The sequence below is a fragment of the Oncorhynchus nerka genome, linkage group LG10 (assembly GCF_034236695.1).
Source record: "Oncorhynchus nerka isolate Pitt River linkage group LG10, Oner_Uvic_2.0, whole genome shotgun sequence".
NCBI classification, from domain to species: domain Eukaryota; kingdom Metazoa; phylum Chordata; class Actinopteri; order Salmoniformes; family Salmonidae; genus Oncorhynchus; species Oncorhynchus nerka.
This window is the reverse complement of record NC_088405.1, coordinates 66089975-66095210: the sequence shown is the minus strand read 5'-3', so window position 1 is coordinate 66095210 and position 5236 is coordinate 66089975. Positions and strand designations below refer to the sequence as shown.

At 42.4% G+C, this 5236-nt stretch overlaps 1 long non-coding RNA gene across 2 annotated transcripts; it reads left to right on the top strand.

Annotated features, from left to right (window-relative positions):
• Positions 1 to 319: 319 nt before the first annotated feature.
• Positions 320 to 2418, top strand: LOC115136474 (uncharacterized). Of its 2 annotated transcripts, XR_003864630.2 has the most exons (4): positions 320 to 397; positions 1087 to 1108; positions 1633 to 1894; positions 2242 to 2418. It is a non-coding gene; the product is annotated as an uncharacterized LOC115136474 (long non-coding RNA). The 2 variants fall into 2 exon arrangements; XR_003864629.2 differs by having other exon boundaries at positions 1633 to 2418.
• Positions 2419 to 5236: the final 2818 nt, after the last annotated feature.

Genomic DNA, 5236 nt, shown 5'->3' with positions numbered 1-5236 from the left:
GGTTAGAGCGTTGGACTAGTAACCGAAAGGTTGCAAGTTCGAATCCCCGAGCTGACAAGGTACAAATCTGTCGTTCTGCCCCTGAACAGGCAGTTAACCCACTGTTCCTAGGCCGTCATTGAAAATAAGAATTTGTTCTCAACTGACTTGCCTAGTAAAATAAAGGTTAAAAAAATAAAAGGTGTGTGTTGCCTTCTCCCCTCACAGGTGGCAGTCATCAATCAGAAGACACACCTCCTCATTTTCCCTTACCCTATCACATTTCCTTTCCCTTGGTTTAAAAACCCAATCAGTTGTTTTCTCTGTAGCTTGATCTCTTTGTGTCTCGATATCGCTCTCTCGTCCTCTGGATAGAGCTCTTTTGTTTTAGCACCTCCATATCACTTTGTCCCCACCTGTGAGTATTGTTTTTGTTATGGTGTTTGATGGTGGGAAAAGGGGGAACCAAGACAAGTTGCTCATGGGCATACACTACCCGTAGGACTACTTTGTCTAAGAACACTAGTTAGAACTGGGCGGACTACCCACTGTATTTTTGGTTAGTTAGCTGTATGGAAGTAGGCTAGTCTAGCTTAGGGGTATTTTTGGACATTTGTTTCTTTCCTTGGGTATAGCTCAGCCCACCCCCCCTGAGTGTTTGATGGTAGATATTAGTTGTCTGTGGTTATTTCGTTCTCACCGTTACATTGTCACTATCACACTTTGCATGAGTTATGCTACTTCTTGCTAAGAGTCTGTCTCGATACTATCCCCCCTAGACTGCCGAGCCAAAGGGATTCGTAACATGTATACAGTATATGAAAAATGTATAAATAGTATTTTTGTTGTCTCTGTGTCTTTCCAACATATAACTCTAACTGAATTGTTCTAATGAATTTGATGTAATATCTTATGTCCTTGTCTATAACTGTTCTCTACTTGCATTTTTTATTTTTATGTGGACCCCAGGAAGACTATCTGCGGCATGTGCAGTGGCTAATGGGGTCCTGAAACTAAATTCTCTCTCCCTCCCTCTCCCTTTCCCCCTGCTCTGACTGTCCTAAATAACCTTACCAATCTTTGTGTTTACGGACTGGTCTTGGGAAGCCTCCACCCCCTGCAGAGATGGGTAAGGGTATCTCAGCTGATTGGGTCAAAAACACACTCACACACATACAGTTGAAGTCTGAAGTTTACATACACCTTAGGCAAATACATTTAAACTCAGTTTAAAGGAATTTGATTATGGTTGATTTAAAATGAAGTTTGTCAGCCAATCTGGGGAAAGTTAATCTAGTTTGTTTTGGTAACATTACAGTTAATGCAGCGATAATAAACTCAGGCTTATCTTCATCTAAGTAATTTGATTCTCGTTATTGATTTGTTTATTGACACAATTACTATTGGTACTTTTGGGGAGAACAATCTACTGGAAAGCCTCTCTGGGAGTCATTCTCATGGAGAGTGTCACCTTGCCATTGTTTCTGCCAGAATTATGAGCAGATGCTTAGTTCTTAAACTAGGGGACTAAATACTTATGTCATGCAATAAAATGCAAATTAATTACTTAAAAATCATACAATGTGATTTTCTGGATTTTTGGAAACACTGCTGATTTTGCAGGTTATCAAGTACTTTTTCTCCCCACTGTAGATAGATAGACGCTATGCTTTCCCCTACTGTACCTGCCTGCTTTCACCGCCTGTCCCCAGACGCGCCTCGCACACGTCCTGAGCAATCTGCGCCCACCGACCTGGCTGACTGTCAGCCCTGAGGAGATGGAGTGCCCGGCTTCATGTGGCGGGGGGGAGGGATGAGGGATGCACGGCCATCCTAACATCTGTGTGCCCTGTGGGAACTACGAAGCAGCACTTTGCAGGGAAGTCAGACTAGTGGTGTGATACCCTGAGCCCCAGTAAGGATACACTGTAGAAGACACTGACAGAAAGGGTGGAATAGCACTTAGCACAACAAATTGTTCAGGGTGCTGCTCTCTGCTCTGCAGACCTATTGTTGGATAAAATCGTATTTGTTTTCTTTCAAATGTTTAGCTGTGCTTGATTGGGTTTGTTTGGCACTGTCACGCCCTGATCTGTTTCACCTGTCCTTGTGATTGTCTCCACCCCCTCCAGGTGTTGCTGATTTTCCCCAGTGTATTTATCCCTGTGTTTCCTGTCTCTCTGTGCCAGCTCGTCTTGTATGTTTCCAAGTCAACCAGCGTTTTCCCATTTCTCCTGCTTTTTGCGTTTCTCCTTTTTCTAGACCTCCCGGTTTTGACCCTTGCCTGTTTCTGGACTATGTACCTGCCTGACTGACCATTCTGCCTGCCTCTACCACAAGCCTGTCTGCCACTCTGTACTTCCTGGACTCTGATCTGGTTTTGACCTTTTGCCTGTCTACAACCATTCTCTTGCCTACTTCTTTTGGATTAATAAAAATTGTAAGACTCCAACCATCTGACTCCTGTGTCTGCATCTGGGTCTGGCCTTGTGTCATGATAGGCACAATGGAATAGTCCGAAGCGCAAAACCCTGCCTACAGTATCTGGCAAGCTCTATTATTTGAAAGGGAACAAATAGTATTTGAACCCATGTCTGGTTCTCTGAGGCTACTGTAAGACACCAGTGTAGGTCTCAGGCATAATACTCAGATCCACAGGTAAGATATACCAGCAACAAATATGACATTTAGACAGGTGGGAAGAGAACTAAAATATCCTAATCTAGTAGAAGTGCTGTTACTATAATGACATTTTACTCAAATAGAAGTACAACTACAGGTATAAAAATAAATAATGTTGGTACTTTCAAAATAAAAACATTGACCTTGATAATTAACTCATTTCCCTAAGGTTACCTAAACTTTGTCACAATCTTTTTCATGCAATAAATAGAAAAAGGAAGAGAAGAAATATTCACTCACTCACTCAATGCCAAATGAATAGTGCCAGGGCACACTGGACATGCCTAAAGGATTTGATGTCAAATTAGCTCTAGAGGCAACGACTTAATCTCATGTACTGTAAATGCAAAATGAATGAGCAAAGCTTTGAGACCCCCTGAAATAGAAAGGGGGATAGATAAACTATAGCCTACGTGTACAGAGTACACTATGATATGTTGTGTTCCTTCAGAAAAAACAAAGTAATTCTGTTTTAACTCCTCTCAACTTGCCGTTTAGTTTCAGCAGGAGCAGATGTTCAAAGTGAAACAAGTCTCTCCTGGCTCGCTTTGCAGTAAAGACCAGTCCAGCACAGCTAAAAAACAAATGCGTACAGGCAGCAGAGGCAGGCAGGCCTGTGTTCAGTTTGAGACGGCTTCTTTATGTATGGAAAGGATTGAAGCATGTCAATCTTGTCTGATACACAGGCAAGGTACCCATCCAGTTCCCCTGTACCTTGTGACCTTTTGGGCATCAGTGATGACAAGAAATCATATTTAATAAAAGCTGAAGAACATATGCACATCCAGGTATTTTTTGTAGGTGCTGGAGTTATAAGTGAATTCCTGAAAAATAAAAATAAACTCCCATGTGATTTTATTATAATAACGTTTCTACCATTAGGTCTTCATCAAGCATCCATTATCCCAGATAGGGGTGGAAGGTCCTATATATAAGGGCAGTTCTCAGTGACATCACTTCTTGAAACAGGGTAAGCATGAGAGTAAGCCACCTCAATATTTCTAGCCTTAGGTGATGTCTCTCTAGGTGCTGATCCGTCGTCAGTATTGTGGAATAATTCTAAATGTTAAGGTAAGATTTGAATCGGAGAACGCTGATCCGAGAGCAGCTCTCCCTTCCTTTCAATCCTGTCAGTATCAACACATGCCTCAACAACGCACGTAGCGAATATTCTCTCTGCGTGGTGTTTTGGGAAACGCAAGTTACATCTTTGGCAACTGTAGGTAAGATGCATCGCTGACCCCTGTAGGTCTTAGCTTAATAGATATTGCAATCTAAGGGCTAACAATTGTTTTGGAAGATGGATATAAAATCTTATTTAGCCATTTGATATAGAATTGTAGGACTCCTGTATGTATAAAAGCAATACTTAAAAAAATTGTATGATAAAATATTGAATTTGGCCTTTACTGCTATAGTAGAGATGGAAATCAACAACTGACTTGTCTTCACCTGATTCTTTCTTGTAAGCATTTTCCCATTCTGGACTATGAGATCAAATCCAATTTTATTGGTCCCATACATATATTTAGCAGATGTTATTGGAGGTGTAGCAAAATGCTTGTGTTCCTAGCTCCAACAGTGCATTAGTATCTAACAATTCACAACAATACACACAAATCTAAAAGTAAAATAATGGATAATTAATTATAATAATGAATAAATATATAAATATTAGGACGAGCAATGTTGGAGTGGCATTGACTAGAATAAAGTAGAATACTGTATATACATATGAAATGAGTAAAACAGTATGTAAACATTAAAGTGACCAGTGATTCCAGGTCTATGTACATACGGCAGCAGCCTCTAGGGTACAGTGTTGAGTAATCGGGTGGTAGCCGGTTAGTGACAGTGACTAAGGGCAGGGTAGTGGGTGGAGGCCGGCTAGTGATGGCTATTTAACAGTCTCATGGCCTTGAGATAGAAGCTGTCCCAGTGTTGACCGCATCATCCTCTGGAGAGCCCTGCATTTGCGGTTGGTGCAGTTGCCGTACCAGGTGATGATACACCCTGAGAGGATGCTCTCAATGGTGCATCTGTAAAGGTTTGTGAAGGTCTTAGGGGCCAAGCTGAATTTTTCCAGCCTCCTAAGATTGAAGAGGAGCTGTTGTGCCTTTTTCAACACACTGTCTGTGTGGGTGGACCATTTCAGAGTGTCAGTGATGTGTACACAGAGGAACTTGAAGCGTTTCACCTTCTCCTCTGCGGTCCAGTCGATGTGGATGGGGGCGTGCTCCCTTTGCTTTCTACTGAAGTCCACAATCAGTTCCTTCGTTTTGTTGACATTAAGGGAGAGGTTGTTTTCCTGCCACCACTCTGCCAGGCCCCTCACCTCCTCCCTATAGGCTGTCTCGTCATTGTTGGTAATCAGGCCTCCTACTGTTGTGTTGTTTGCAAACTTGATGATTGAGTTGGAGGCGTGCATGACCATGCAGTCATGGGTGAACAGGGAGTACAGGAGGTGACTGAACACATGCCCTTGTGTTGAGGATCAGCATAGTGGAGGTGTTATTTCATACATTCACCACCTGGGGGCGGCCCGTCAGGATGTCCAGGACCCAGTTGCACAGGG